This window comes from Megalopta genalis, unplaced genomic scaffold (assembly GCF_051020955.1).
Source record: "Megalopta genalis isolate 19385.01 unplaced genomic scaffold, iyMegGena1_principal scaffold0200, whole genome shotgun sequence".
NCBI lineage: Eukaryota > Metazoa > Arthropoda > Insecta > Hymenoptera > Halictidae > Megalopta > Megalopta genalis.
In genome coordinates this window covers 135,521-145,200 of record NW_027476269.1, presented here as the reverse complement: position 1 = coordinate 145,200, position 9,680 = coordinate 135,521, and positions in this window count along the sequence as shown.

Sequence of the window (9,680 nt, the reverse complement as noted above, 5' to 3'; positions counted from 1 at the left end):
CTGCTCTGCTCTGATCTGTCTGCTCTTCTCTGCTATTCTCTGCTCTGCTCTGCTCTGCTCTCCTCTGCTCTGCTCTTCTCTTCTCTGCTCTGCTCTGGTCTGCTCTTCTCTGCTCGGCTCTGCTCTTCTCTGCTCTGCTCTGCTCGACTCTGCTCTGCTCTTCTCTGCTCTGTTCTGCTTTTCTCTGCTCTTCTCTGCTCTGCTCTGCTCTTCTCTGCTCTGCTCTGCACTGCTCTGCTCTGCTCTTCTCTGCTCTGCTCTTGAGTGCTCTGCTCTGGTCTGCTCTTCTGTGCTCTGCTCTTGTCTGCTCTTCTCTGCTCTGCACTGCTCGTCTCTGCTCTGCTCGGCTCTGCACTGCTCTTCTCTGTTCTGCTCTTCTCTGCTGTTCTCTGCTCTGCTCTGATCTGCTCTGCTCTGCTCTTCTCTGCTCTGTTCTTCTTTGCTCTGCTCTGCTCTGCTCTTCTCTTCTCTGCTCTGCTCTGCTCTGCTCTGCTCTGCTCTTCTCTTCTCTTCCCTGCTCTGCTCTACTCTGCTTTTCTCTGCTCTTCTCTGCTCTGCTCTGGACTGCTCAGCACTGCTCTTCTCTTCTCTGCTCTGCTCTGCTCTACACTTCCCAGCTCTGCTCTGCTCTCCTCTGCTCTTCTCTGCTCAGGTCTGCTCTTCTCTGCTATGGTCTGCTCTTCTCTGCTCTACTCTGCTCTTCTCTGCTCTTCTCTGACCTTCCCTGCTCTGCTCTACTCTTCTCTTCCCCGCACTACCCTGTTCTGCTCTTCTCTGCTCTGCTCTCCTCTGCTCTTCTCTGCTCTGGTCTGCTCTTCTCCGCTCTTCACTGCTCTGCTCTGTTCTTCTCTGTTCTGCTCTTCTCTGCTCTTCTCTGCTCTGCACTCCTCTACTCTGCTCTTCTCTGCTCTGCTCTGCTCTACACTTCCCTGCTCTGCTCTGCTCTCCTCTGCTCTTCTCTGCTCTGGTCTGCTCTTCTCTGCTCTGGTCTGCTCTTCTCTGCTCTTCACTGCTCTGCTCTGCTCTTCTCTGCTCTGTTCTGCTCTGCTCTTCTCTGCTCTTCTCTGCTTTCCTCTACTCTTATCCACTCTTCTCTGCTCTGCTCTGCTCTGCTCTTCTCTTCTCTGATCTGCTGGGCTCTTCGCTGCTCTTCAATTCTCTGCTCCTCTCTGCTCTGCTCTTCTCTGCTCTTCTCTGCTCTGCTCTTCTCTGCTCTTCTCTGCTCTGCTCTGCTCTTCTCTGCTCTGCTCTGCACTGCTCTGCTCTGCTCTTCTCTGCTCTGCTCTTGAGTGCTCTGCTCTGGTCTGCTCTTCTGTGCTCTGCTCTTGTCTGCTCTTCTCTGCTCTGCACTGCTCGTCTCTGCTCTGCTCTGTTCTGCTCTGCTCTGATCTGTCTGCTCTTCTCTGTTCTCCTCTGCTTTCCTCTGCTCTTATCCACTCTTCTCTGCTCTGCTCTTCTCTGCTCTTCTCATTCTCTTCTCTTCTCTTCTCTTTCTCTTCTCTTCTCTTCTCTTCTCTTCTCTTCTCTTCTCTTCTCTTCTCTTCTCTTCTCTTCTTCTCTTCTCTTCTCTTCTCTTCTCTTCTCTTCTCTTCTCTTCTCTTCTCTTCTCTTCTCTTCTCTTCTCTCTCTTCTCTTCTCTTCTCTTCTCTTCTCTTCTCTTCTCTTCTCTTCTCTTCTCTTCTCTTCTCTTCTCTTCTCTTCTCTTCTCTTCTCTTCTCTTCTCTTCTCTTCTCTTCTCTTCTCTTCTCTTCTCTTCTCTTCTCTTCTCTTCTCTTCCATCTCTTCTCTTCTCTTCTCTTCTCTTCTCTTCTCTTCTCTTCCTCTTCTCTTCTCTTCTCTTCTCTTCTCTCTCTCTTCTCTTCTCTTCTTCTCTTCTCTTCTCTTCTCTTCTCTTCTCTTCTCTTCTCTTCTCTTCTCTTCTCTTCTCTGCTCTGCTCTGCACTTCCCTGCTGTGCTCTGCTCTCCTCTCCTCTTCTCTGCTCTGGTCTACTCTTCTCTGCTCTGCTCTGATCTGCTCTTCTCTGCTCTGCTGTGCTCTTCTCCGCGCTTCAATGCTCTGCTCTTCTCTGCTCTGCTCTTCCCCTGCTCTTCTCGGATTTAGATTTAGTTCTAAATACTTAATTCTAATGTGGAATCGTTAGTTAAGAAAGATTCTCGTATTTAAAAAAATATAATGACAGGTTTTTTCAGAAAATTGAAAAAACCGAAAAATCACTAGAGTAAAGCGCCATTTTCTGACTTTAGACTTCGTTCTAAATACTTAATTCTAATGTAAAATCGTTAGTTAAGCAAGATTCTCGTATTTAAAAAATCTAAAGAGAGGTGTTTTCAGAAAATTGAAAAAAGCGAAAATCTCGAGAGTAAAGTGCCATTTTCTCACATTAGATTATCGTTCTAAATACTTAATGCTAAGGTAAAATAGGTAGTTAAGCAAGATTCTCGTATTTAAACATTCTAATGATAGGTTTTTTCAAAAATTGAAGAAACCGTAAAATCGCAAGAGTAAAGTGCCATTTTCTGACATTAGATTTCGTTCTAAATACTTAATTCTAATGTAAAATCGTTAGTTAAGCAAGAATATCGGACTTTGAAGAAAATCAAATGATAGATTCTTTCAGAAATTTGAAAATACGAAAAAATCACTAGAGTAAAGTGCCATTTTCTGACATTAGATTTCGTCCTAAATGATTAATCCCTATGTAGAAACATTATTTAAGCAAGAATATCGTACTTTGAAGAAAATCTAATGTTAGGTTTTTACAGAAAGTTGAGAAACCCGAAAAATCACTAGAGTAAAGCGCCATTTTCTGACTTTAGGTTTCGTTCTAAATGGTCAATCCCTATGTAAGAACGGTACTTAAGTAGGAATATCTTACTTTGAAGAAAATCTAATGATAGGTTTTTTCAGAAATTTGAAAAACCGAAAAATCACAAGAGTAAACTGCCATTTTCTGACATCACATTTCGTTCTAAATACTTAATTCTAATGTAAAATCATTAGTTAAGCAAGATTCTCGTATTTAAAAAATCTGATGATAGGTTTTTTCAGAAAATTGAAAAAACCGAAAAATCACAAGAGTTAAATGCCATTTTCTGACATTAGATTTCGTTCTAAATGCGTAATCCCTATGTAAAAACGTTATTTAAGCAAGAATATCGGACTTTGAAGAAAATCAAATGTTAGGTTTTTACAGAAAGTTGAAAAAACCGAAAAATCACTAGAGTAAAGCGCCATTTTCTGACTTTACATTTCGTTCTAAATGCTTAATCCCAATGTAGAAACGTTATTTAAGCAAGAATATCGTACTTTGTAGAAAATCTAATGTTAGGTTTTTTCACAAATATGAGAAAACCGAAAAATCACTAGAGTAAAGCGCCATTTTCTGACTTTACATTTCGTTCTAAATACTTAATTCTAATATAAAATCGTTATCTAAGCAAGATTATCGTATTTAAAAAATCTAATGATAGGTTTTTTCAGAAAATTGGAAAAACCGTGAAATCACAAGTGTAAAGTGCCATTTTCTGACATCACATTTCGTTCTAAATACTTAATTCTAATGTAAAATCGTTAGTTAAGCAAGATTCTCGTATTTAAAAAATCTGATTATAGGTTTTTTCAGAAAATTGAAAAAACCGAGAAATCACAAGAGTAAAATGCCATTTCCTGACATTAGATTTCGTTCTAAATGCATAACCCCATGTAAAAACGTTATTTAAGCAAGAATATCAGACTTTGAAGAAAATCAAATGATAGATTCTTTCAGAAATTTGAAAATACCGAAAAATCACTAGAGTAAAGCGCCATTTTCTGACATTAGATTTCGTTCTAAATGCTTAGTCCCTATGTAAAAGCGTTATCTAAGCAAGAATATCGTGCTTTGAAGAAAATCTAATGTTAGGTTTTTACAGAAAGTTGAGAAACCCGAAAAATCACTAGAGTAAAGCGCCATTTTCTGACTTTAGGTTTCGTTCTAAATGCTCAATCCCTATGTAAGAACGGTACTTAAGCAGGAATATCATACTTTGAAGAAAATCTAATGATAGGTTTTTTTCAGAAATTTGAAAAACCGAAAAATCACAAGAGTAAAGTGTCATTTTCTGACATCACATTTCGTTCTAAATACTTAATTCTAATGTAAAATCATTAGTTAAGCAAGATTCTCGTATTTAAAAAATCTGATGGTAGGTTTTTTCAGAAAATTGAAAAAACCGAAAAATCATAATAGTAAAGCGCCATTTTCTGACATTAGATTTCGTTCTAAATGATTAATCCCAATATAGAAACGTTATTTAAGCAAGAATATCGGACTTTGAAGAAAATCAAATGTTAGGTTTTTTCAGAAATTTGAGAAAACCGAAAAATCACGAGAGTAAAGCGCCATTTTCTGACATTAGATTTCGTTCTAAATGCTCAATCCCTATGTCAAAACGGTACTTAAGCAGGAATATCATACTTTGAAGAAAATCTAATGATAGGTTTTTTTTCAGAAATTTGAAAAACCGAAAAATCACAAGAGTAAACTGCCATTTTCTGACCTTAGATTTCGTTCTAAATGACTAATCCCTATGTAGAAATGTTATTTGAGGAAGAATATAGTAATTTGAAGTATATCTAATGATAGGATTTTTCATAAAATTGAAAAAACCGAAAAATCATAAGAGTAAAGCGCCATTTTCTGACATTAGATTTCGTTCTAAATGCTTAATCCAAATATAGAAACGTTATTTAAGCAAGAATATCGTACTTTGAAGAAAATCTAATGTTAGGTTTTTTCAGAAATTTGAGAAAACCGAAAAATCACAAGAGTAAAGCGCCATTTTCTGACATTAGATTTCGTTCTAAATGCTTAGTCCCTATGTGAAAGCGTTATCTAAGCAAGAATATCGTGCTTTGAAGAAAATCTAATGTTAGGTTTTTACAGAAAGTTGAGAAACCCGAAAAATCACTAGAGTAAAGCGCATTTTCTGACTTTAGACTTCGTTCTAAATACTTAATTCTGATGTAAAATCGTTAGTTAAGCAAGATTCTCGTATTTAAAAAAATCTAATGAGAGGTGTTTTCAGAAAATTGAAAAAAGCGAAAAATCTCGAGAGTAAAGTGCCATTTTCTGACATTAGATATCGTTCTAAATACTTAATGCTAAGGTAAAATAGGTAGTTAAGCAAGATTCTCGTATTTAAACATTCTAATGATAGGTTTTTTCAAAAATTGAAGAAACCGTAAAATCGCAAGAGTAAAGTGCCATTTTCTGACATTAGATTTCGTTCTAAATACTTAATTCTAATGTAAAATCGTTAGTTAAGCAAGAATATCGGACTTTGAAGAAAATCAAATGATAGATTCTTTCAGAAATTTGAAAAACCGAAAAATCTCAAGAGTAGACTGCCATTTTCTGACATCACATTTCGTTCTAAATACTTAATTCTAATGTAAAATCATTAGTTAAGCAAGATTCTCGTATTTAAAAAATCTGATGATAGGTTTTTTCAGAAAATTGAAAAAACCGAAAAATCACAAGAGTTAAATGCCATTTTCTGACATTAGATTTCGTTCTAAATGCGTAATCCCTATGTAAAAACGTTATTTAAGCAAGAATATCGTGCTTTGAAGAAAATCTAATGTTAGGTTTTTACAGAAAGTTGAGAAACCCGAAAAATCACTAGAGTAAAGCGCCATTTTCTGACTTTAGGTTTCGTTCTAAATGCTCAATCCCTATGTAAGAACGGTACTTAAGCAGGAATATCATACTTTGAAGAAAATCTAATGATAGGTTTTTTTCAGAAATTTGAAAAACCGAAAAATCACAAGAGTAAAGTGCCATTTTCTGACATCACATTTCGTTCTAAATACTTAATTCTAATGTAAAATCATTAGTTAAGCAAGATTCTCGTATTTAAAAAATCTGATGGTAGGTTTTTTCAGAAAATTGAAAAAACCGAAAAATCACAAGAGTTAAATGCCATTTTCTGACATTGGATTTCGTTCTAAATGCGTAATCCCTGTGTAAAAAACGTTATTTAAGCAAGAATATCGGACTTTGAAGAAAATCAAATGTTAGGTTTTTACAGAAAGTTGAAAAAACCAAAAAATCACTAGAGTAAAGCGCCGTTTTCTGACTTTAGGTTTCGTTCTAAATGCTCAATCCCTATGTCAAAACGGTACTTAAGCAGGAATATCATACTTTGAAGAAAATCTAATGTTAGGTTTTTTCAGAAATTTGAAAAACCGAAAAATCACAAGAGTAAACTGCCATTTTCTGACCTTAGATTTCGTTCTAAATGACTAATCCCAATATAGAAACGTTATTTAAGCAAGAATATCGTACTTTGAAGAAAATCTAATGTTAGGTTTTTTCAGAAATTTGAGAAAACCGAAAAATCACAAGAGTAAAGCGCCATTTTCTGACATTAGATTTCGTTCTAAATGCTTAATCCCAATGTAAAAACGTTATCTAAGCAAGAATATCGGACTTTGAAGTATATCTAATGATAGGTTTTTCATAAAATTGAAAAAACCGAAAAATCATAAGAGTAAAGCGCCATTTTCTGACATTAGATTTCGTTCTAAATGCATAATCCAAATATAGAAACGTTATTTAAGCAAGAATATCGTACTTTGAAGAAAATCTAATGTTAGGTTTTTTCAGAAATTTGAGAAAACCGAAAAATCACAAGAGTAAAGCGCCATTTTCTGACATTAGATTTCGTTCTAAATGCTTAATCCCAATGTAAAAACGTTATTTAAGCAAGAATATCGGACTTTGAAGAAAATCAAATGTTAGGTTTTTACAGAAAGTTGAAAAAACCAAAAAATCACTAGAGTAAAGCGCCATTTTCTGACTTTAGGTTTCGTTCTAAATGCTCAATCCCTATGTCAAAACGGTACTTAAGCAGGAATATCATACCTTGAAGAAAATCTAATAATAGGTTTTTTTCAGAAATTTGAAAAACCGAAAAATCACAAGAGTAAACTGCCATTTTCTGACCTTAGATTTCGTTCTAAATGATTAATCCCTATGTAGAAATGTTATTTGAGGAAGAATATAGTATTTTGAAGTATATCTAATGATAGGATTTTTCATAAAATTGAAAAAACCGAAAAATCATAATAGTAAAGCGCCATTTTCTGACATTAGATTTCGTTCTAAATGATTAATCCCAATATAGAAACGTTATTTAAGCAAGAATATCGTACTTTGAAGAAAATCCAATGTTAGGTTTTTTCAGAAATTTGAGAAAACCGAAAAATCACAAGAGTAAAGCGCCATTTTCTGACATTAGATTTCGTTCTAAATGATTAATCCCTATGTAAAAACGTTATTTAAGCAAGAATATCGTGCTTTGAAGAAAATCTAATGTTAGGTTTTTACAGAAAGTTGAGAAACCCGAAAAATCACTAGAGTAAAGCGCCATTTTCTGACTTTAGGTTTCGTTCTAAATGCTCAATCCCTATGTCAAAACGGTACTTAAGCAGGAATATCATACTTTGAAGAAAATCTAATGATAGGATTTTTCATAAAATTGAAAAAACCGAAAAATCATAAGAGTAAAGCGCCATTTTCTGACAATAGATTTCGTTCTAAATTCTTAATCCCAATATAGAAACGTTATTTAAGCAAGAATATCGTACTTTGAAGAAAATCTAATGTTAGATTTTTCAGAAATTTGAAAAACCGAAAAATCACAAGAGTAAACTGCCATTTTCTGACATTAGATTTCGTTCTAAATGATTAATCCCTATGTAGAAATGTTATTTGAGTAAGAATATAGTATTTTGAAGTATATCTAATGATAGGTTTTTCATAAAATTGAAAAAACCGAAAAATCATAAGAGTAAAGCGCCATTTTCTGACATTAGATTTCGTTCTAAATGCTTAATCCAAATATAGAAACGTTATTTAAGCAAGAATATCGTACTTTGAAGAAAATCTAATGTTAGGTTTTTTCAGAAATTTGAGAAAACCGAAAAATCACAAGAGTAAAGCGCCATTTTCTGGCATTAGATTTCGTTCTAAATACTTAATTCTAATATAAAATCGTTGTCTAAGCAAGATTATTGTATTTAAAAAATCTAATGATAGGTTTTTTCAGAAAAATGGAAAAACCGTGAAATCACAAGAGTAAAGTGCCATTTTCTGACATCACATTTCGTTCTAAATACTTAATTCTAATATAAAATCGTTAGTTAAGCAAGATTCTCGTATTTGAAAAATCTGATGATAGGTTTTTTCAGAAAATTGAAAAAACCGAAAAATCACAAGAGTAAAATGCCATTTCCTGACATTAGATTTCGTTCTAAATGCATAACCCCTATGTAAAAACGTTATTTAAGCAAGAATATCAGACTTTGAAGAAAATCAAATGATAGATTCTTACAGAAATTTGAAAATACCGAAAAATCACTAGAGTACAGCGCCATTTTCTGACATTAGATTTCGTTCTAAATGCTTAATCCCAATGTAGAAACGTTATTTAAGCAAGAATATCGGACTTTGAAGAAAATCAAATGATAGATTCTTTCAGAAATTTGAAAATACCGAAAAATCACTAGAGTAAAGCGCCATTTTCTGACATTAGATTTCGTTCTAAATGCTTAGTCCCTATGTAAAAGCGTTATCTAAGCAAGAATATCGTGCTTTGAAGAAAATCTAATGTTAGGTTTTTACAGAAAGTTGAGAAACCCGAAAAATCACTAGAGTAAAGCGCCATTTTCTGACTTTAGGTTTCGTTCTAAATGCTCAATCCCTATGTAAGAACGGTACTTAAGCAGGAATATCATACTTTGAAGAAAATCTAATGATAGGTTTTTTTCAGAAATTTGAAAAACCGAAAAATCACAAGAGTAAAGTGCCATTTTCTGACATCACATTTCGTTCTAAATACTTAATTCTAATGTAAAATCATTAGTTAAGCAAGATTCTCGTATTTAAAAAATCTGATGGTAGGTTTTTTCAGAAAATTGAAAAAACCGAAAAATCACAAGAGTTAAATGCCATTTTCTGACATTGGATTTCGTTCTAAATGCGTAATCCCTGTGTAAAAACGTTATTTAAGCAAGAATATCGGACTTTGAAGAAAATCAAATGTTAGGTTTTTACAGAAAAATGAAAAAACCAAAAAATCACTAGAGTAAAGCGCCATTTTCTGACTTTAGGTTTCGTTCTAAATGCTCAATCCCTATGTCAAAACGGTACTTAAGCAGGAATATCATACTTTGAAGAAAATCTAATGATAGGTTTTTTTCAGAAATTTGAAAAACCGAAAAATCACAAGAGTAAACTGCCATTTTCTGACCTTAGATTTCGTTCTAAATGACTAATCCCAATATAGGAACGTTATTTAAGCAAGAATATCGTACTTTGAAGAAAATCTAATGTTAGGTTTTTTCAGAAATTTGAAAAACCGAAAAATCACAAGAGTAAACTGCCATTTTCTGACATTAGATTTCGTTCTAAATGATTAATCCCTATGTAGAAATGTTATTTGAGTAAGAATATAGTATTTTGAAGTATATCTAATGATAGGTTTTTCATAAAATTGAAAAAACCGAAAAATCATAAGAGTAAAGCGCCATTTTCTGACATTAGATTTCGTTCTAAATGCTTAATCCAAATATAGAAACGTTATTTAAGCAAGAATATCGTGCTTTGAAGAAAATCTAATGTTAGGTTTTTGCA